This window comes from Macaca nemestrina, chromosome 1, assembly GCF_043159975.1.
Source record: "Macaca nemestrina isolate mMacNem1 chromosome 1, mMacNem.hap1, whole genome shotgun sequence".
In the NCBI taxonomy this organism is placed as follows: domain Eukaryota; kingdom Metazoa; phylum Chordata; class Mammalia; order Primates; family Cercopithecidae; genus Macaca; species Macaca nemestrina.
Genome location: NC_092125.1, coordinates 168,474,238 through 168,498,017, shown reverse-complemented (window position 1 = coordinate 168,498,017; position 23,780 = coordinate 168,474,238). Strand labels below are relative to the sequence as shown.

The 23,780-nt window shown below is 44.3% G+C and overlaps 1 long non-coding RNA gene across 2 annotated transcripts; it reads left to right on the top strand.

Annotated features, from left to right (window-relative positions):
• The first annotated feature begins 404 nt into the window (after positions 1-404).
• LOC139356813 (uncharacterized) lies at positions 405-15,648 on the top strand. 2 transcript variants are annotated; one of them, XR_011609243.1, is made up of 4 exons: positions 405-750; positions 6,021-6,201; positions 14,748-14,797; positions 15,226-15,648. It is a non-coding gene; the product is annotated as an uncharacterized lncRNA (long non-coding RNA). The 2 variants fall into 2 exon arrangements; XR_011609244.1 differs by having other exon boundaries at positions 6,021-6,113; positions 14,748-15,648.
• The last annotated feature ends 8,132 nt before the right edge of the window (positions 15,649-23,780 follow it).

Here is a 23,780-nt window from a genome sequence, read left to right as displayed (position 1 = left end):
GAGGTTGCAGTGAGCCTAGATGGCACCACTGCACTCCAGCCTGGATGACAGAGCAAGATTCAGTCTCAAAAAAAATAAATAAATAAAATAAAATAAAGAAACAATAAACTCTTTTTTTCTTCTCTTTCTTTCCTTTCCCTCCCTCCCTCCCTGCCTCTCTCTCTCTCTCTCTTTCTTTCTTTTTTCTTTCTTTTTGTTTCTTTCTCTCTTTCTTTTCTTTTTCTTCTTCTTTTTTTTTTTTTTTTTTTAACAGGGTCTTGCTCTGTCACCCAGGCTACAGTGGTGCAGTGGTGCAATAATGGTTTACTGCAGCCTTGACCTTTTGGAGCTCAAGCAATCCTCCCATCTCAGCCTCTCAAGTAGCTGGGACTACAGGTGCATGTCACCATGCCTGGCTAATGTTTTTGTATTTTTTGTAGAGATGGGGTCGCACCATGTTGGCCAGGTTGGTCTCAAACTCCTGACCTCAATTGATCCACCTATCTCGATCTCTCAAACTGCTGGGATTACAGGCATGAGTCACCATGTCCAGCTAGAAATAACAAACTCTTACTGGACATAATTGTGAAGTGAAAAAGGCTATTTTAAAACAAGTGGTAGAGTCTGCTGGATCACAAAGAGATCTTCACAGTGGATCTGACAACTTCATGGGTCATGGAGGAAACTCTGGAGGTGGTGGAGGGAACTCTGCTTGCAGTGGAAAATTCAGTGAAAGAAGAGGCCATGGTAGTGGAGGTGGTGGCAGCACAGGTAATTATGAAGGACATGATGGTAGATATAATAGATTTGAAGATGGTGGTAACAATGGTGGCAGATATGGTCCTGGTTATAGAATTAGAGGGTATGGTGAACTGGGATATAGAAACCAAGGCAGAGGCCAGGTGCGGTGGCTTATGCCTGTAATCCCAGCACTTTGGGAGGCCGAGGTGGGAGGATCATCTGAGGTCAGGAGTTCAAGACCAGCCTGGCCAACATGGTGAAACCCCATCTCTACTAAAAATACAAAAATTAGCTGGGTATGGTGGTGGGCACCTGTAATCCCAGCTACTGGGTAGGCTGAGGCAGAATTGCTAGATCCCTGGAGGCGGAGGTAGCAGTGAGCCAAAATCACACCGTTGTACTCCAACCTGGAGACTGAGTGATGGAGAGAGCCTCCATCAAAAAGGAAAAAAAAAAAAAAAAAGAAACCAAGGTAGAGGATATGGTTGTAGTGTTGGAAGATATGATAGTTACAACAAGGGAGAAAATTTTGGCACAACATTTATTTAAAATGTTCAAAAATTAAATATAATTAAATACAGTTAACAAAATCTTGTTAACAGTAGTGGCAGTGGGAATTATAGTAATTTTGAAAATTATAGTGGACAACAGCAATCAAATTATAGAACCATGAAGTGGGGACTGTTTTGGTGGGAGAAGCTTGGGCAGTCCCTAGTGTGTGGCTATGGATCTGATGGTATAAGTGATAGACGTGGTAGTAGAAGGTTCTTAGCAGGAGAGAAAAGAGGAATTGTCAGAAAAGCTGCAGATTATTTTGAGATAGTTGTCCTAAATGTAATAGAAGAATTATAAAAATCTGCCACAAAGGAACAATGATCATCCATAGATAGAAAAGTTTCTGCAGCTTAAACAGTAAACCCTTCTTGTTCAAGACTGTTATAGCCACAGTTTGCAAAAAGTACAGTTAATAATACAGCTGGGCACAGTGGTTCACGCCTGTAATCCCAGCACTTTGGGAGGCCTAGGCAGGGAGATCACATGAGGTCGGGAGTTCAAGACCAGCCTGGACAACATGGTGAAACCCTGTTGCTACTAAAAACACAAAAATTAGCAGGGTGTGGTGGCGCATGCCTGTAGTCCCAGCTACTCAGGAGGCTGAGGCAGGAGAATCGCTTGAACCCAGGAGGCAGAGGTTGCGGTGAGCTGAGATAATGCCACTGCACTTCAGCCTGGGGGACAGAACGAGACTCTGTTTAAAAAAAAAAAAAAAAAAAAAAAATTCAGTCTAGTGTCAATTAGATGTACATTGCTGAGGTATTTTATCTATTGCAGATTTTTTTCCCCTTTTGATTGCATCAGGCATATTGCCCTGTAAATTGTGTTAGTGATACCAGGAATAAAATATTAAATAATTTTATTGGAAGCAGAGGACTGCCAAGTTGACTGAGGAGGGGTAAACTGGCCCAGGTTGGAAACAGAGCAGGTCAAAATTCTCATGCTGGTTAGTAGTGAGTCACACCTGTGAGTAGCCACTGCACTTTATCCTGGGCAGCAAGACCCTGTCTCTAAAAAGAGCAAGGAATTTAAAGCTTAAAAAAAAAAAAATTGATGCAATAGTTTTAAAAGGTCAACATTTATAATACTCTGGAAACTACAGCCTTTGTAATTACTTAATGATTTAAATTCAAGATATCAACATAAAAAGGTGCAAGGAGGTGTATGTTATACAACAATTATTTTAGGGGTATGTGAATAAAAACACATGAAGACCACAGTCATAGAGGAAAGAACACAGGCTTTGGAGTTTGGAGGCTTAGAGGCTGTTTCCTAGCTGTGTGTCCTAGGGCAAGTCACTCTGCCTCTTCAGTTGCAGCCTCTGTGCTATTATTAAAATGGATTTAATAGTGGGGAGGATTAAGCCAAATAATACACATAAAAGAGGCTGAAATATGGTAGATAATAAATATTTCTTCCTCTCTCCTTACAATACAGTAAGAAGGTATTGATTCATCCACCCAACAGTAATTTTTAGCACCCATGTGTCAGTCACTATTCTAGGAGCGAGGGATTCAAGGTGAATGAAGCAAGCAGGGTCCCTGGAAGATGGATAAGAGTGGGCACATGGGGCTGGGCAAGGTGGCTCACGTCTGTAATCCCAGCACTTTGGGAGGCTGAGGTGGGTGGATCACAAGGTCAGGAGTTCAAGACCAGCCTGGCCAAGATGGTGAAACCCCATCTCTACTAAAAATACAAAAATTAGCTGGGCATGGTGGTGGTCGCCTGTAATCCCAGCTGCTTGGGAGGCTGAGGCAGAGAATTGCTTGAACTCGGGAGGCAGAGGTTGCAGTGAGCCAAGATAGTGCCACTGTACTCCAGCCTGGGTGACAGAGCAAGACTCCATCTCAAAAAAAAAAAAAAAAAAAAAAAAGAGTGAGCACAAGGAACCAGATTGCCTGGCTGGAATCCCCTCTTTACTAGCTGGATAATCATTGACAACTCACTTAACATGTCTCAATTTTGTGGTCTGTATGACAGGGATAATAATAGCACCTTGAAGAGTTTATGTGTTGAGTTGTTAAGGAGTCAGCACTGTGCCTGGCACATGGTATGCACCCGGTACATGTGAGCTATTCACCTTATTCTTCATGAAGCTTCCATCTGATGTGGGGAGAAGGAGGTGAGAATATTTGTCTGCATCTTACCTGTAAAGGAACTGAAGTTCAGAGAGGTTAAGTAAACTGCCTCCTAAGTCAAATAAATAGGAAGGGTGGAGGTGACACTTTGTCCTCTGTCCCATCAGACTTCACGGCCTGCACTATTTCTACCATGCTGAGTCGGCTATTTCATGACAGTTCTTCTCTCTCTTTTTTTTCAAATTGAGATGGAGTCTCGCTCTATTGCCCAGGTTGGTGTGCAGTGGCATGATCTTGGCTCACTGCAACCTCTGCCGCTTGGGTTCAGACAATTCTTGTGACTCAGCCTCCTGAATAACTGGGATTACAGGCGCCCGCCACCACACCTGGCTAATTTTTTTGTACTTTTAGTAGAGACGGGGTTTTACCACACTGGCCAGCTGTTCTTGAACTCCTGATCTCAGGTCATCCACCTGCCTTGGCCTCCCAAAGTGCTGGGATTACATGTGTGAGCCACCGCGCCCGGCTGACAGTTATTCTCGAGGACATTTCCCATTGCAACATTCTATTGGTGGGAGAAGGAGTTTTTTTAAAAAAAGTTTTTAATGGAGGACTTAGAAAAATCCAAAAACACAATTTATAAGCCCCCAGAGCTCTTCATGATCTCAGATCTGTACACTGAAAAGTCTAGTTTCTTTCCTTTTGGGTAAAACAGCATCTGTCAGATTGTCACAAGTCATCTGGAAGAATTCAGAATTAGACCCAGGAAACATGTAATGCATGGAGGTGGTGATTGCCTTACATTCAATATAATATAAACTGGTCTTTGCTTTAAGTTTTGAGGCTATGCCATGCTCCAGACACTTTCCTAAGTGATGAGGTTATCAGGTCAAATACAACAGTCTCTGCCTCTTCACAGTTAGTGCGGAGTTCCACACAGGAGACAAGAAACCTCAGTGTAATCCTAGACAGTGACAAGATGAGAAACCAGCAGGAGGAATCCTGAGAAGGAAGTGATTAACTTAGCTGTAAGCCAGGTGGGACCTCAGAGGAGTGGCCTGTAAGCTGGACCATGAGGGATGAGCAGGCCCTCTTTAGTCCGTTCTTATGCTGCTAATAAACACATACCAGAGGCCGGGCGCGGTGGCTCACGCCTGTAATCCCAGCACTTTGGGAGGCCGAGACGGGCGGATCACCAGGTCAGGAGATCAAGACCATCCTGGCTAACACGGTGAAACCCCGTCTCTACTAAAAAATACAAAAAACTAGCCGGGCGAGGTGGCGGGCGCCTATAGTCCCAGCTACTCGGGAGGCTGAGGCAGGAGAATGGCGTGAACCCAGGAGGCGGAGCTTGCAGTGAGCTGAGATCCGGCCACTGCACTCCAGCCTGGGTGACAGAGCGAGACTCCGTCTCAAAAAAACAAACAAACAAACAAACAAAAAAAACACATACCAGAGACTGGGTAATTTATAAAGGAAAGAGATTTAGTTGACTCACAGTTCACCATGGCAAGGGAGGCCTCAGGAAACTTACAATCATGGCAGAAGGAGAAGCAAACACCTCCTTCTTCACATGGCGGCAGCAAGTAGAAGTGCAGAGCGAAGTCAGGGGAAAGCCCCTTCTAAAACCATCAGATCTTGTGAGAACACATTCACTATCACAACAGCAGCAACATGGGGGTAACTACCCCCATGATTCAATTACCTCCCATGGGTCCCTTCTGTGACACTTGGGGATTATGGGAACTCCAATCAAGATGAGATCTGGGGCTGGGCGTGGTGACTCAGGCCTGTAATCCTAGCACTTTGGGAGGCCAAGGTGGGTGGATCACCTGAGGTCAGGAGTTCAAGACCAGCCTGGCCAACATTGTGAAATCCCATCTCTACTAAAAATACAAAAATTAGCCGGGTATGATGGCAGATGCCTGTAATCCCAGCTACTCGGGAGGCTGAGGCAGAATTGCTTGATCCCGGGGGGTGGAGGTTGCGGAGAGCCGAGAACACGACACTTCAGTCCATCCTGGGCAAAAGAGCAAAACTCCGTCTCAAAAAAAAAAAAAAAAAAAAAAAGAAGGATGAGATTTGGATAGGAACACAACCAAACCATATCACCAGAGAAGAGGAAGAAGAGGATCCTGAGCCTGAACAAATATCTGGAGGTCTGAAAAGGAAAGAGCTAGGCAGGAGGGTCTGAGATACTCTGGGTGGGAGGGAACACTGTGGTGAGGCAAGAGGGTGAAGCTCCATGAAGGCAGGGATCCTTACTCACCCGGATGCCTAAAATGGAGCCCGGCTAACACTTAGTAATTACTTGTTGGCTAATTGGTAAAATCCTACCTCTTCCCCCAGAGATTCTGTCTCAGTTGGTCTGGGATAGGGCTGTGGTACTGGTATATTTTAAAAGCTCTCCGGGTTATTCTGATGTACTTCCAGGTTTGGTACCACTGAACTAAATGAACCACCTGAACCCATGGATTTGAGAAAAAAAAATTTTTTTTGAGACAGGATTTTGCTGTGTCACCCAGGCTGAGTGCAGTGGTACGATCTCAGCTCACTGCAACCTTGGCCTCAGGTCTCAAGTGATTCTCCTGTCTTAGCCTCCTGTATAGCTGAGATAACAGGCGTGTGCCACCACATTTGGCTAATTTTTGTATTTCTTTTTTGTAGAGATGGGGTTTCACCATGTTGCCCAGGATGGTCTCAAACGCCTGGGCTCAAGCGATCTGCCTGACTTAGCCTCCCAAAGTGCTGTGATTACAGGTGAGAGCCACCATGCCTGGCCGAGAAATTTTCTTTATAGTTTTCTGTGGATCAGAAGCCCTGCTCCTTGAAAAGACCTCAGATGATGGTATGTGGTATTTTCCTATTTTATGGAGCTTAGGGGTGGGAATGTAAACTGCCAAGGATTTGTTCGCTCTTGTCTTTTATCCCAGCGTTTTGGGAGGACAAGGCAGGAGGCTCACCTGAGACAAGCAGTTTGAGACCAGCCTGGGCAACATGAAGACACCCCCATCTCTACCAAAAAATATTAGCCAGGTATAGCGGTGCATGCCTGTGGTCCCAGCTACTTGGGAGGCTGAGGTGGGAGGATCTGCTTGAACCTGGGAGGATGAGGCTGCAGTAAACAATGATCATGCCACTGCCCTCCAGTCTGGGCAACAGAGCAAGATCCCGTCTCAAAAAAAAAATCTGGTAAGTATAGTAAAATATTAATGGTAGAATCTAGCTAATGCATATACAGTTGAGTATATAAATATTTTTCAACTGAGATATATTTTTAAATTTTTTCTTTTTCTTTTCATTTTTGAAACAGGGTCTCGCTCTGTAGCCCAGGCTGGAGTGCAATGGTACCCAGGCTCAAGCCCTCCTACTACCTCAGCCTCCCAAGTAGCTGGGACTACGGGAGCCTGCCACCACTCTTGGCTAATTTTTAAAATTTTTTTGTAGAAATGGGGTCTTGCTGGTCTTGAAATCCTGCCCTCAAGTAATCCTCCCACGTCTGCCTCCCAAAGCATTGGAATTGTAGGTATCAACTATCATGCCTGGCAGAAATTTTTCTTAATAAAATGGGGGAAAAAATTAGCTTGAGCCAAGGATAAAACACACTAACTGAGTCTAAATGAGAAATTGTAGAAACCTGAGTGTCATTTAGACCAGCATTCTACAAGGAGGCAGAGAGAAGGAGCTAAGTTAATCACTTCCTTCTCAGGATTCCTCCTGCTGGTTTCTCATCTTGTCACTGTCTAGGATTACGCTGAGGTTTCTTGTCTCCTGTGTGGAACTCCGCACTAACTGTAAAGAGGCAGAGACTGTTGTATTTGACCTGATAACCTCATCACTTAGGAAAGTGTCTGGAGCGTGGCATAGCTTCAAAACTTAAAGCAAAGACCAGGTAGAAAGGCCAGTGGTGCTGGGAGCTCTATGTTGGTCTGCTTAGCTAGAGCAGAAATGGAGGACTCTGCTGACAGAGGCCAAGATACTGATTCAGCTGGGTGCAAGTGACCTTGGATAATTGGACTGATGTCTCTGCACCTTAGTTTCTTCATCTCTTAAATAGGAGTCACATTAACGTCATTGTAAGTACCAAACTCAAAGAGCTGTTGTGAGGATCAAATGATATATCAAACAGTTTTCAAAGACAGATAGAGGGACTTTCCAAGAGATATGATGGCACAGATGATTTGAAGGGAGTCAGTGTCTGGATTTTCATTTCCATATGTAATTCTGCTAGAAAGAATTAATCTGAGAAAATGCTGAGTGTTGAGGTGTTATGCCAGTTGTCCTTTTCTGCTCACCTTTCCTAATCACTCATACTCCATTTGGTAAAATAAAAAGGCATGCTTGTCCCTATCTTGTTATGATACCTTGCATTAGGGGTAAAAACTTCCAGGCTGGGCGCAGTGGCTCACACCTGTAATCCCAGCACTTTGGGAGGCTGAGGAGGGCGGATCACATGAGGTTGGGAGTTTGAGACCGGCCTTTCCAACATGGAGAAACTTCATCTCTACTAAAAATACAAAATTAGCCAGGCATGGTGGCACATGCCTGTAATCCCAGCTACTCAGGAGGCTGAGGCAGGAGAACCGCTTGAACCCGGGAGGCAGAGGTCGCAGTGAGCTGAGATCGCACCGTTGCACTCCAGCCTGGGCAGCAACAGTGAAACTCCATCTCAAACAAACAAACAAAAACTTCCAGGGCTCCAAAAAGATTATTGAAGATACTAGAAGAGGTGAAAGCTCTTTGAATGCAGGCAACATGCATTCACAGCAGGGCTGGCATTTTTTTTTTCTGATTTAACACATGCCCTGGGAAGGAAGAAGTATGGCCTCTGGAATGGCCTATTTTGGCCCCTGTTGGAATGTTCTAAATTCAGTTACACTGTAGAGTGGGCTAGGGATAAGATGACAATTTTTTGTTTAACAAACTCAGCCTTTCTATACCCTGACGGTTGTCGAAGAATCTATCACTTCTTCTGATAGGGGGCTTTTTGATAGCCAAAAACAAAGCAAAACAAAACAAAACAAAAAGGGTGTGGGGAGTGGGAAAGATAGGTAAAAAATATTGAAGAGAATAACAATTTTATTTAGGAGCAAATTCTTAGCGGGGCTCTCTCTCTCTCCTCTCTCCCTCTCTCTTTCTCTCTGAATTCAGAAGTGAAATGGTTGTCATGGGGATGTGTCTTTTTTTTTTTTTTTTTTTGACACAGAGTCTCGCTCTGTCACTCAGGCTGGAGTGCTGTGGTGCAATTTCAGCTTACTGCAACCTCCACCTGCTGGGTTCAAGCGATTTCCAGCTAATTTGTGTATTTTTCGTAGCGACAGGACTTCACCATGTTGGCCAGGTTGGTCTCGAACCCTAATCTCACATGATCTGCCTGCCTCAGCCTCCCAAAGTACTAGGATTACAGGTGTGAGTCACTGTGCTTGGCGGAGGTGTGTCTTAATCTGTTTATTTGAATAGAAAAATGTAGTCAGATCTTTACTGACCAAAAAGTTTTACTTGGCCCCTTGGTTTGACAGTGAAGGCTGACTTTGCTAGTTAGTTAATAGGTAGACATTTTTCATAAATCAAATGAGCTAAAAATATAGCCCTGAGATTTTGAATAAAATGTATTTAAATCACATGATGAGAGAGAAACGCTTTGTCAAAATTTTTATTACCCAAGGTATTTTGAAATTAATATTTTTGGCCAGGCGCGGTGGCTCATGCCTGTAATCCCAGAACTTTGGGAGGCCGAGGCAGGCGGATCATCTGAGGTCGGGAGTTCGAGACCAGCCTGACCAACGTGGAGAAACCCTGTCTCTACTAAAAATACAAAAAATTAGCCAGGCATGGTGGCACATGCCTATAATCCCAGCTACTCAGGAGGGCTGAGGCAGAAGAATCGCTTGTATCTGGGAGGTAGAGGTTGCAGTGAGCCAAGATTGCGCCACTGCACTCCAGCCTGGGCAACATGAGTGAAACTTGGTCTCTAAAAAAAAAAAAAAAAAAAGACAAATTAATATTTTCATTTCCTAAACCTTTCTGAATATATCAGGTTAGTCAAAATGTTTCCAGGTAGAAAAAAACAGGTGTAATTTAATAATCATTTGATAATTCTGGAGAGAGTCTTTTTGGCAAATGTTTCAGAAACTGAGAAAGTGAATGACTCTTATGACTGGACAGTGAACCCTTTTCTAAGTCAGGTGCTTTCTAATTCTTTGCTTGCCACAGAATTTTGAGAAGAATCAAGTTTTAGCCAATAGATCACTAAACAATGCATTTGTTTATTTATTTATTTAGAGATGGAGTTTGACTCTTGTTGCCCAGGCTGGAGTGCAATGGCACGATCTCAGCTGCCCACAACCTCTGCCTCCCTGGTTCAAGCAATTCTCCTGCCTCAGTCTCCCGAATAGCTGGGATTACAGGCATGTTCCACCATGCCTGGCTAATTTTGTATTTTTAGTGAAGAGGGGTTTCTCCATGTTGGTCAGGCTGATCTCGAACTCCCAGCCTCAGGTGATACGCCCACCTCGGCCTCCCAAAGTGCTGGGATTACAGGTGTGAACCACTGCAGCCGGCCTAAACAATGCATTTTAATGATAGATCACTCTGCGATTTTTGGAATACAATTTGGAAGGACTTAAAAGAGTTTAATGACGTTACTGTAAAAAATCTTCTATTCACATCCCCTGTCTTACATAAATGAGATTTCTCAATACTTTTATCTATGAAAATGAAACAGGCCGGGCGCGGTGGCTAACGCCTGTAATCCCAGCACTTTGGGAGGCCGAGACGGGCGGGTCACGAGGTCAGGAGATCGAGACCATCCTGGCTAACACGGTGAAACCCCGTCTCTACTAAAAAATACAAAAAACTAGCCGGGCGAGGTGGCGGGCGCCTGTAGTCCCAGCTACTCGGGAGGCTGAGGCAGGAGAATGGCGTGAACCCGGGAGGCGGAGCTTGCAGTGAGCTGAGATCCGGCCACCGCACTCCAGCCTGGGTGACAGAGCGAGACTCCGTCTCAAAAAAAAAAAAAAAAAGAAAATGGAACATAGAGTGGAATTAATGTTGAATACTATCTCAGCTGAGCAATTATATTCACATGTAATATGCATATGAATGAATTTCTTAAAATTATAATTTATTTTAGAGGCATTTATTATAAAGTATTAATTTTTATTTAATGATTTTGATCAAAATTAGTAATGCATTGGTCATTTTGCTCATTAGTGTACTACTAATAATTATAATGATAACTTAATTCTGAAGACTTGGGTTCTAAAAAAGAAGAGCTTATGATCACAGGAGATTAGCAAAATTAATTTCCATCTATATGCATATTTTTCTTGCTGAGTATATTAGGGTGATCAAGAAAAGTCTTCTAAGAATAAATATATGTTATATCACAGTAAAATGGAGGGAAAGTGGAGTGGAAATTTTGGTTCAAGGTGAAAAAGAATTCATGTAAAAATTTGGCTGTCATAAAAGAGCTTGTTCATGTAATTTCCTGTTTTTCTTTTTAGAGACAGTCTCACTCTGTCTACCAGGCTGAAGAGCAGTGGCAGTGGTACAATCATAGGTCACTGCAGCATTGAACTCCTGGGATCAAGCCATCCTCCCACCTTGGCCTCCCAGGTAGCTGGAACTACAGGCACATGCCACTATGCTTGGCTAATTTTTTTAATTGATTTTTGTAGAGATAGAGCCTTGTTATGTTGCCCTGGCTGGTCTCAAACTCCTGGCCTCAAGCAATCCTCCTGCCTTGGTCTACCAAAGTGCTGGGATTCCAGGCATAAGCCACCATGCCTGGCTTTGTAATTTTCAAGAGGATGCTAATGGATATCAATTTGATATGGTATTTAGATTTCATTACACACATTAAAGGAGTGATGTGGCCGGGCGCAGTGGTTTAGACCTGTAATCCCAATACTTTGGGAGGCCAAGGCAGGAGGATTGCTTGAGCTCAGGAGTTAAGACTAGCCTGGATAGGCCGGGCGCGGTGGCTCAAGCCTGTAATCCCAGCACTTTGGGAGGCCGAGACGGGCGGATCTCGAGGTCAGGAGATCGAGACCATCCTGGGTAACACAGTGAAACCCCATCTCTACTAAAAATACAAAAACTTAGCCGGGCGAGGTGGCAGGCGCCTGTAGTCCCAGCTACTTGGGAGGCTGAGGCAGGAGAATGGCGTGAACCCGGGAGGCGGAGCTTGCAGTGAGCTGAGATCCGGCCACTGCACTCCAGCCTGGGTGACAGAGCGAGACTCCGTCTCAAAAAAAAAAAAAAAAAAAAAAAAAGACTAGCCTGGACAACAGAGTGAGACCTGGTTTCTACAAAAAGTAAAGAAAATTAGCCAGGTGTGGTGGCGCGTGCCTATAGTCTCAGTGATTCAGGAGGCCTAGGTGGGAGAATGGCTTGAACCTGGGAGGTTGAGTCTTCAGTGAGCTGAAACTGTGTCACTAAACTCCAGCCTGGATGACAGAGTGAGACCCTGTCTGTCAAATAAAAACAAATAAATAAATATTTTTAAAAGGAGTGATATAAGTTTTATTTTAAAATGTGGGTATTTATAGGATGATTGGAAATTTCACCCCTTAAAACATTTCACGTTTATGACGTACAATTTTAACAGTCAACGTCAAAATGTGTCTGGGTTACATGTTTCAAAATAATTTTGGGAAGTATTAGGATACAAAAGTTCAAAGGCTCCTGATACAGTATATGTGAAAAAATCATCCCCTCACCTATTTCTCTCCTTCCTGCGTATTCCAGCTAGGTATGAGGGGCCGTTTTCCCTTAAAAGCCAGAATCCTGAGCACCATCCATGCTTCTCTCTATTCCTCTACATCTAACCAATTTATGCTATATCTAGGCAAAGCGTGTGTTCATCTCTTCTTTTCCATTTCCCCTGCTATTGTCTTATTTGAAGATCCTAAGATCTTTCTCCTAGAATATTGTTTTTGTTTTTGTTTTTTGAGGGGGAGTCTCGCTCTGTCGCCCGGGCTGAAGTGCAGTGGCCGGCTCTCAGCTCACTGCAAGCTCCGCCTCCCGGGTTTATGCCATTCTCCTGCCTCAGCCTCCCGCTCCTAGAATATTGTTAACATCTTCTTAATTAGTTTGTCTGACATCAGATTCAACTCCTTCTACTGAGTTATCTGTGAGGAAAAGAAATTTATCTTTCTTTTTCTGTTTTTGCTTTTTTTTTTTTTTGGAGATGGCATCTTGCTACATTGTCATGGGTGGTCTCAAATTCATGGCCTCAAGCTATCCTCACGTCCCAGCCTCCCAAGTAGCTGGGAATATGGGAGTGCCCCAGTGGGCCAGCTCCAGATTTATCTTTCTAAAATATCAAGTCAGTCACATCACTCTTGTACTTGTATAACTCGATGATTCTCCATTCCTTTAAAATAAAATCTAAATGGTTAGGATGGGCTGGGCATGGTGACGCATGCCTGTACTCCCAGCACTTTGAGAGGCCAAGGCAGTTGGACCACTTGAGGTCAGGAGTTTGAGACCATCCTGGCCAACATGGTGAAACCCCGTTTCTATCAAAAAATACAAAAATTAGCCAGGCGTGGTGGTGCACACCTGTAATCCCAGCTACTCAGGAGGCCAAGGCATGAGAATCACTTGAACCCCAGAGTGAGTCGAGACTGCATTCCAGGCTGGGCTACAGAACAAGACTCCACCTAAAAAAAAAAAAAAAAAGAGTTGGGCATGGTGATGTGTGCCTGCAGTTCCAACTACTCCAGAGGGTGGGGGTGGCGGCGGGGGGGGTGGTCGCTTGATCCCAGGAGTTTGAGGGTGCAGTGAGCCCTGATCACATTGCTGCACGCCAGCCTAGGCAACAGAATGAGACCTCCATCTCTTACAAATGAAACAAAACAACACAATTCAATAATTACCAGTTTTGCTAGAAAGGCTTCTTGTGTCCTCAGACAGACTTGAGTGCTTTCCCCTTTCTTTTTCTTTTGTTTTTATTTATTTATTTATTTGAGACAAAGTCTCACTCTGTCGTCCAGGCTGGAGTACAATGGCATGATCTCGGCTCACTACAACCTCCGCCTTCTAGGTTCAAGCGATTCTCCAGCCTCAGTTTTCCCAGTAGCTGGGATTACAGGTTCCCCCCACAACCACGCCCGGCTAAGTTTTGTATTTTTAGTAAAAACGGGGTTTCACCATGTTGGCCAGGCTGGTCTCGAACTCCTGACCTCATGATCTGCCCACTTAACCTCCCAAAGTGCTGGGATTACAGGTGTGAGCCACCATGCCCGGCCTTGTTCTTTATTTTACGTATTTATTCAGAGCCTATCACATGCCTGGCACTCAGCGAGCACAGCAGAGCTGTTGGTTCCTTACCCATATTCCCCTCAGCCCTCTCATCAGATCTTCTGCAGAAAATTCTTGTGCATAGCAATGGCTTTCTGGGTCTTTCTGCTTGAGGGATGCCTCAGGAACAACCTTCTACCAATGAAAAACAAGTTGGTGGACAGATATCCCAGGACAATTCTGAAGTGTGTTCTACACAGCCATTCAGAGGGTCTCTGTGAGGTTGAGTTCCACTTGCTCATAGAGGTAACTCACTAATTCAGTATATTGTGTTGGCCTTTCTCCCTTTCCTGTTTGACTTTTTCTGTCCTTTACTGTGCTATCTAGGACCACCTCTCAAAGAAGTGACTTGATCCAATTCATTTTCTCAGGAACTGGGGCAATCCCAAGCCCAGACAACTAGACTCTGGGGATAAAATTGTTACTGGTGGAGGGTGCCCAGGTTCTTGGCATCTTGAACAAAGAATTGGACAACACTCACAAGAAAAGTAAGGAAAGAATGAAGCAATAAAAGCAGAGATTTATTGAAAATGAAAGTATGCTCCACAGGGTAGGAGCGCGCCAGAGCATAGGGGCTCAAGAGCCCCATTACAGAATTTTTTTGGTTTAAATACCCTCTAGAGGTTTCCACTGGTTACTTGGTGTACGCCTTATGTAAACGAAGAGGAGGCCGGGCGCGGTGGCTCAAGCCTGTAATCCCAGCACTTTGGGAGGCCGAGACGGGCGGATCACGAGGTCAGGAGATCGAGACCATCTTGGCTAACCCGGTGAAACCCCGTCTCTACTAAAAAATAAAAAAACTAGCCGGGCGAGGCGGCGGGCGCCTGTAGTCCCAGCTACTCGGGAGGCTGAGGCAGGAGAATGGCATGAACCCGGGAGGCGGAGCTTGCAGTGAGCTGAGATACGGCCACTGCACTCCAGCCTGGGCTACAGAGCGAGACTCCGTCTCAAAAAAAAAAAAAAAAAAAAAAAAAAACGAAGAGGAGGATGTAAAATTACAAAGTCATTTACTTGGTGTACGCCCTATGTAAGTGGAGGGGATGTTACCTGTCATAGCTGAAGTGTTTCCATTTGAATTACTTCTAGGAAGTCCTTAGGTTCCCTGCCTCCAGGCCCTATTCTCCTGCCTCAAAATGGTGAGCATTCATACTTTACCATATTGCATGGAAATGTCAATAGTAATGTAAGCTGCATAAGGACAGAGATATTTGTGTTTTATTCATTGATGTGTTGCCAACATCTAGAACAGTGTTTGAAATATAGTGTTGAATGAATAGTAGCAATAGCTAATATTTATTGAGGGCTTACGATGTGTTTGATGTCATTTTTCAGAGATAATTTAATCCTCAAAAACCTTATGAAAATAGATATTAGTACTATTAGTGGTAATTATTCCTCTTTGGATATAGGAGAATTAAGGTTAAACAATAGGTCTAAATCACCCAGCTTGTAAGTGATCGCTGGAGCTCAGAAATTAATACCCCAAAATATGGGGCTTTGACTTGCTGAATTGAAGAAGCCTCAAGATCTCTCTGACCTCCCACCTCCACCGTCTCTCCCAAAGCACAGGATGAAGTTGAAGTTCCTTTATCTGCCTAAGATCCAGACCTACCAAGAGCAATTGTTTTTAATTCTCCTCATTTTAAGACCAAAAATGTAACCACAGCTGAATAGACCCTTTCAGGAAGCAACGTTTCTGCCTCTTTCATTCAAATTCCAAAGAGAATGATTTACAAGTTAATCTCTGTTCCCATTCGCTGATCTATTCATTTTTCCTCTTCTCCCCTCCAAAAATCTATTTTTCCACCATAATCTGTTTTGCTAAGATGATATATAACTTTCTGAACCCTACTGGGAGAGTAGGTAATCACTGTGTGATTACACGTTAATAAAATGTGTATGCTTTTTCTCCAATTAATTTGTCTTTTGTGAATTGATATTTCAGGGAACCTTAGGAGAGCAAAGAAGTATTTCCCCTGGCTCCTAGAGTAACATTTAAAAATAATCTCTAGGCTGGGCGCGGTGGCTCAAGCCTGCAGTCCCAGCACTTTGGGAGGCCGACACGGGTGGATCACGAGGTCAGGAGATCAAGACCATCCTGGCTAACACGGTGAAACCCTGTCTCTACTAAAAAATACAAAAAACTAGCCAGGCGAGGTGGCGGGCGCCTGTAGTCCCAGCTACTCAGGGAGGCTGAGGCAGGAGAATGGCGTAAACCCGGGAGGCGGAGCTTGCAGTGAGCTGAGATCTCACCACTGCACTCCAGCCTGGGTGACAGAGCGAGACTCCATCTCAAAATAAAATAAAATAAAATAACAAAAATAATAAAATAAAAATAATCTCTAAATATTTTCATAATTAAGCGGGGTGCAGTGGCTCACGCCTGTAATCCCAACACTTTGGGAGGTCAAGGTGGGTGGATCACCTGAGGTCAGGAATTCGAGACCAGCCTGACAAATATGGTGAAACCCCATCTCTACCAAAAATACAAAAATTAGGCCTGGCTCGGTGACTTACGCCTGTAATCCCTGCGCTTTGGAATGCAGAGGCAGGTGGATCATTTGAGGTCAGGAATTCGAGACCAGTGTGGCCAACATGGTGCAACCAATACAAAAAATTAGCCAGGCATGATGGCAGAAGCCTGTAATCCCAGCTACTTGGGAGGCTGAGACAGGAGAATTGCTTAAACCCAGGAGGTGGAGGTTGCAGTGAGCCGAGATCACGCCACTGCACTCCAGACAGGGCGACAGAGCAAGGCTCTGTCTCAAATATAAGTAAATAAATAAAATAAAAATACAAAAATTGGCCGGGTGTGGTGGCAGGTGCCTGTATTCCCTGCTACTTGGGAGGCTGAGACAGGAGAATTGCTTGAACCTGGGAAGCGGAGGTTGCAGTAAGCCGAGATCATGCCACTGCACTTCAGCCTGGGTAACACAGGGAGACTCCATCTCAAAAAAAAATTATTTTTTAAATTATTATATCTCTATTTATCTACCTATATCTTACAATTTCCCTGGCACACAGTAATTACTCAATACATGCTAATTATCATCTTCTGCTCTTAACAGAAGCCCAAACTTAGAAGTCTCTCCTAAGTGGGATCCCCTTTCCTTACCCAGCCTTGAGGAGCTAGGCTTGGACAGACTAAACTCAGTATTCAGTTTCAGCCCCTTCATCCAGCTGGAGCAGGAAGAAAGCTGTACTTCCTCTGGCAGTTAACTTTGCACAGAGGAAAGACACGCCCAAACACATCTGATCTCCAGGCATGCCTACAAATCCCAAGGCAGCTTCTAGAAGGAATTCTGCTATTGATTGTGGTTGGGAAGATGGGAGTGAAGAATGTGAATGACACAGTCCTGTCCATCCCCATTACCAGATGTACAAATTGGAGCAAAGTTTTGAGCAAGACATCATCATTGTATCATTATGTTTGGGGGAAGAGAATAAGAGATTGTTAAACTGCTTTCTAGTGTTTCAAGGTGAAGAGACCAAGGGTGGGAGTTCCACATCTCCCTGAGAGCCTGCCTCTATCTTATACTGTTATTCTAGGAATGATTTGTAAACTCTGTTGCTCATGGAGAATAGTGGGCCATCCCAGGTAAGAATGTTGATTTCTTTCCTTCTAGTTTTCTTTTTGTAACAGCTTGGGAGCTTTTTTCTTTTCTTTTTATCTGAGAGGGCAGGGTTGTAAAATAAGTGCTGCTGCCTTTTCAAACCCTGTTAAGATGTTACAGGTTAATTGAAGGGGTGGCCTGCCCCTCCACACCTGTGGGCGTTTCTCGTTAGGTGGAACGAGAGACTTGAGAAAAGAAATGAGACACAGAGACAAAGTATAGGGAAAGAAAACGTGGGCCCAGGGGACCAGCGCTCAGCATACAGAGGACCCACGCTGGCACTGGTCTCTGAGTTCCCTCAGTATTTATTGATCATTATCTTTACCATCTTAGAAAAAGGGAAGTGGCAGGATCATAGGATCATCATAGGGAGGTCAGCAGTAAGACATATGAATAAAGATCTCTGTGACATGAATAAGTTTAAGGAAAAGTGCTGTGCCTTGATATGCATATGCAAACATCTCCATAAACCTTTTTAGTGCATAAAGAGCAGCATTGCCGCTAGCTTGTCCCACCTTCAGCCCTAAGGCGGTTTTCTCCTTTCTCAGTGAACAGGACATACAATCGGGTTTTACACCGAGATGTTCCATTGCCCAGGGACGGGCAGGAGACAGATGCTTTTCTCTATCTCAACTGCCAAGAGGCCTTCTTTCCTCTTATACTAGTCCTCCTCAGCACAGACCCTTCACGGGTGTCAGGCTGGGGGACAATCAGGTCTTTCCCTTCCCATGAGGCCATATTTTAGACTATCACATGGGGAGAAACCTTGGACAATACCTAGCTTTCCTAGGCAGAGGTCCCTGCAACCTTTGGCAGTGTATGTGTCCCTGGGTACTTGAGATGAAGAGAATGGTGATGACTTTTCAAAAGTATACTGCCTTCAGGCACTTGTTTAACAAAGCACACCCTGCACAGCCCAAAATCCTTTAAACCTTGAGTCACCACAGCACATGTCTCTTGCAAGGACAAGGTTGGGGGTAGGGACACAGATTAACAGCATCTCAAATACAGAATAAAATGGAGTCTCTTGTGTCTACTTCTTTCTATATAGACACAATAGCAGTCTGATCTTTCTTTTCCCCACATTAATAACCACGTGGGCTGGTAAAATTGGGGCTAAGATGATTATTTCACTTGTAAGAATGTATTAGGTCGGCCGGGCACAGTGGCTCATGCCTGTAATCCCAGCACTTTGGGAGGCCAAGGCAGGTGGATCATGAGGTCAGGAGTTCAAGACCAACCTGGCCAAGATGGTGAAACCCCGTCTCTACTACAAAATACAAAACTTAGCTGGGCGAGGTGGCAGGCACCTGTAATCCCAGTTACTTGGGAGGCTGAGGCAGGAGAATTGCTTGAACCCAGGAGGTGGAGTTTGCAGTGAGCGGAGATCATGCCACTGCATTCTAGCCTGGGCGACAGAGCAAGACTCTGCCTCAAAAAAAAAAAAAAAAAAGAATGTATTAGGTCACAAATAATACCATGTTAGTCCCTTGTACACCATGTATTCTTCTTTCAACACAATCTTTTGGCTTTTTGAGTATTTATTGAGTGCCTACAGAGAGAAAGGAACAGCACATGCTGGTACAGATATCTTACTACTCCTTCCCATTATTTTCCATTATTTTCTTTTCTGAATCTCTGCACGTATGAGCCATTAGCCTTTCTGTTGTCTTTCCAGAGAAGCTTCACAGAAGGCAAAGAGAGACATAACTCTATCCACTCATTCATGCAGCAGTCCGTCTTTTAACAGTGTTTGCTTGATAGTCTCCATGTGCTGCATTTCTACTAAGCTGTGCGGAAACCATGGTAAAAAAGATAAAGCTGAGGCCGGGCGCGGTGGCTCACGCCTGTAATCCCAGCACTTTGGGAGGCCGAGGCGGGCGGATCACAAGGTCAGGAGATCGAGACCACGGTGAAACCCTGTCTTTACTAAAAATACAAAAAATTAGCCGGGCGCGGTGGCAGGTGCCTGTAGTCCCAGCTACTTGGGAGGCTGAGGCAGGAGAATGGCAGGAACCCGGGAGGCGGAGCTTGCAGTGAGCCGAGATCGCGCCACTGCATTCCAGCCAGGGGGACAGAGCGAGACTCCGTCTGGAAAAAAAAAAAAAAAAGATAAAGCCACTATGTTAAAGGAGCATACAGTCTTCATCAAATGCAACAGAAATAAACATGAAATTATGATACATGACAATGATGGAGAGATGTGGTAGCTGGAACAATGGGGGTTTGAATTTAGAGGTGAGGTCAGTGTCGTGCCTGTGAACTGTTGTTTGGGTGATATTCTTAATCATAGCATTACAAAAATCTGGTGAGTCATATTAAGTGTTTTTTTTTTTTTTTTTTTTTTTTGAGACGGAGTCTTGCTCTGTCGCCCAGGCTGGAGTGCAGTGGCTCCGTCTCGGCTCACTGCAAGCTCCACCTCCCGGGTTCACGCCATTCTCCTGCCTCAGCCTTCCTGAGTAGCTGGGACTACAGGCGCTCGCCACCACGCCTGACTAATTTTTTTTTTTTTTATTTTTAGTAGAGACAGGGTTTCACCTGTGTTAGCCAGGACGGTCTCCATCTCCTGACCTCGTGATCCGCCCACCTCGGCCTCTCAAAGTGCTGGGATTACAGGCGTGAGCCACCGCGCCCAGCCCATATTAAGCTTCAAAGATATGGCCGGGCGCGGTGGCTCACGCCTGTAATCCCAGCACTTTGGGAGGCCGAGACGGGCGGATCACGAGGTCAGGAGATGGAGACCATCCTGGCTAACACGGTGAAACCCCGTCTCTACTAAAAACTACAAAAAACTAGCCGGGCGAGGTGGCGGGCGCCTGTAGTCCCAGCTACTCGGGAGGCTGAAGCAGGAGAATGGCGTGAACCCAGGAGGCGGAGCTTGCAATGAGCTGAGATCCGGCCACTGCACTCTAGCCTGGGCAAGAGAGCCAGACTCCGCCTCAAAAAAAAAAAAAAAAGTTTCAAAGATATACTTTGAGGTACATTAGATTATGTGCAATGTATTACCAACAGTGGAGGAGATAATTTGATGTGGTACTATAAATGATTCAAAGTGGTACGTGGTCTGAGGCCCAGCATGGTGGCTCATACCTCTAATCCCAGCACTTTGGGAGTCCGAGGCTGGTGGAGTACCTTGCAATTAGGAGTTCCAGGCCAGCCTGGGCAACATGGCAAGACCCCCGTCTCTCCTAAAAATACAAAAAAAAAAAAAAAAAAAAAAAAATTCACGGGTGTGGTGGTGCATGCCTGTAGTCCCAGGTACTTGGGAGGCTGAGGTGGGAGGACTGCTTGAGCCTGGGGGGCAGACACTGCAGTGAGCCAAAATCAACCCACTGCACTCCAGCCTGAGTGACAGAGCAAGACTCCGTATATAAAAAAAAAAAAAATTAAACTGAATGTTAGAAAGTAGTCCCTGTCTTATTTTGAGCCATGTGATTTCAGTTAAGCAGAGAGTCTCATTTAGATGCTGTATGTCTTAAACAGCTTTTTTTTTTTTTTTTTTTTTGAGACGGAGTCTCGCTCCGTCGCCCAGGCTGGAGTGCAGTGGCCGGATCTCAGTTCACTGCAAGCTCCGCCTCCCAGGTTTATGCCATTCTCCTGCCTCAGCCTCCCGAGTAGCTGGGACTACAGGCGCCCGCCACCTCGCCCGGCTAGTTTTTTGTATTTTTTAGTAGAGATGGGGTTTCACCGTGCTAGCCAGGATGGTCTCGATCTCCTGACCTCGTGATCCGCCCGTCTCGGCCTCCCAAAGTGCTGGGATTACAGGCGTGAGCCACCGCGCCCGGCCGTCTTAAACAGCTTTTAACACTTGGTAAACAAACTGTCCAACCTTCATCCCACCCTGCTTGACTCTGTTATTTTTTTTTTTTTTTAAGACAAAGATTAAGCTCAGAAAATCAACAGGTGGTAGATTCCAGCTGGTATTTGGTACCTTATTTGGTTTTTCTTGTATTTATTTCAGTGTATCCTTTTACCTATGGTTAGTAAGTTATTATTATATACAATTTCTTTTTCAAATAAATTTATTTATTTATTTATTTATTTATTTATTTATTTATTTATTTATTTATTTATTTTTGAGACAGAGTCTCACTTTGTTCCAGGCTAGAGTGCAGTGGTGAGATATTGGCTCACTGCAACCTCCATCTCTTGGGTTCAAGGGATTCTCTTGCCTCAGCCTCCTGAGTAGCTGGGATTACAGTCATGCACCACCACACCCAGCTAATTTTTGTATTTTTAGGAGAGACGGGGTTTCACTATGTTGACCAGGCTGGTTTTAAACTCTGGACCTCCGTCCACCTTGGCCTCTCAAAGTGCCGGGGTCAGCCACTGCACTCAGCCTGAAATCAATTATTTAAACATACTGAGTCAATTAAAAAAAAACAAAAAACAAAAAACAGAAAAAAAAACATGATAAGCAGATAACAGCCAAGGTGGTACAAGGTTATGGCAAAACTGTAAAAATAGGTGGAAATGACTGAAGTTTAGAAGAACAAGAGCACTGTGCTCAGAATGAGGAAATCTGATTTGAGGCCCGGCTGCCTCACCAGCTAGCTCTGTTACCTTAGGCAGATTGCCTAAGCTCTCAAATCCTTCATTTTCTCATCTGTAAAAACAGGAATAAGAATCTCTGTGCCACCTCTTTGCAGCTTGTAAGAAACTGATGAAGGAATATTTAAAAGTGTCATCAAATGTAAACTTTGTACTATCGTCCCAGGCAGGCAATGCTGCATGATGTTGAGTGTGCTCTGAGGGATAGAGACTTGCCAACATGAACGGATTATTACAAAGTGTATATGTTTGAGTATAGAAACCTCAGACTTTAAAGTGTGAGAGGGGAGACAAAAACATAAATAGTTGTGTAATAATTCAAAGACTGTGGTAAGTATTACAAATGGGTTAAAAACTCTAGACAAAGGAAATACGAAGAAGTTAATTACCTGAGTGTATGTATATGATAAGAATGGCTATCACTTACTGAGTATCTTTCAAGCACCAGGGAACTGACTAGGTGCTTTGTTGCATTATCTCGTTCATTTCTCACAATTCAGTAACTGGGTTTAGAAAGGCTAAATAATTGACCCATGATTAATACTGGTGGTGAAGATGTTTACGACTGAATACTTAATGTATGCCCAGCCCTGTGCTGAGTCCTTTATATACATGATCTCATTTAAGTTTCATCACAAGACTTTGAGGTATTATTTTCCTTTTACAGATAAACTAAGGCTCACAGAGATCATGAAATTTGCAGCTAGTGAATGGTGCTGTTGCAATTTGATCTCAGGTGTGTTGGACTCCAAAGTCTGTTTCTTTATCTTCTGCTTCACTTCCAAGTCAGCAGCAGCTGAGCTGAGGGACCTTGAGATGGCCTTGCACTGAGATGGTCCGTTGAAGGCTCTTTTGTGAAATGCAAGGTTCCAATCTTGACTTGGTTTCTCTAATGTGTGTCACAACTCTTTGTTTCATAATTTATATTCCTAAAAGCATAAAGTCCTAGAATCATGTGAGTGGCTAGCACTGTTCCATGACACTATAAGGTGATGTTGGTAAAGACATTTCAAAAGTAGACAAAAGATCTAGGTGGTAGGGTAAGGTAGGGCTATAGTATAGCTAGTCTGTGTGCGCTAAAAGTCATATTTCCTGTGGAAAGTTACAGTCAATTATTGATAGATAGGAAGGGATCTTCAGGATGTACTAAATCCAACCTCCTCATTTTACAAAGTAAAGAGGTTAAGGGTCAAAGGTCATACATTGGCAGAGGAATCAGGACACCACACATCTTGTGTCTCAATGCTTTGTTCACTATGGCAGTGGTTTTCAAGGTGTGGTCTCCAGATCAGGAACCTCAGCATCACCTGGGAACTTGATGGAAATGCCCACCTTCAGTCCACTGAATCAGATTCTGTGTCAGGCCTCTAGCCCAAGCTAAGCCATCATATCCCCTGTGACCTGCACGTATACATCCAGATGGCCTGAAGCAACTGAAGATCCACAAAAGAAGTGAAAATAGCCTTAACTGATGACATTCCACCATTGTGATTTGTTTCTGCCCCACCCTAACTGATCAATGTACTTTAATTCTCCCCACCCTTGAGAATGTACTTTGTGAGATCCACCCCTGCCCGCAAAACATTGCTCCTAACTCCACCACGTATCCCAAAACCTGTAAGAACTAACGATAATCCACCATCCTTTGCTGACTCTCTTTTCAGAGTCAGCCTGCCTGCACCCAGGTGAAATAAACAGCCTTGTTGCTCACACAAAGCCCGTTTGGTGGTCTCTTCACACGGACGTGTGTGGCACTGTGCAGGTGGAGCTCAGCAACGTGTTTCAACATGCTTTCCAGGTGATTCTGATGCATGCTCACTTCTGAGAGCCACTCCAAAGAAGTATCTGCTACATATTATACATCATATGCCCCTACCCCCAAACCCCCAAGTTCTTCTCCCACTTTGTTCCCAGATGAAAGTTTGAAGGGGCTCAGTATCAGGTCTACAGCATA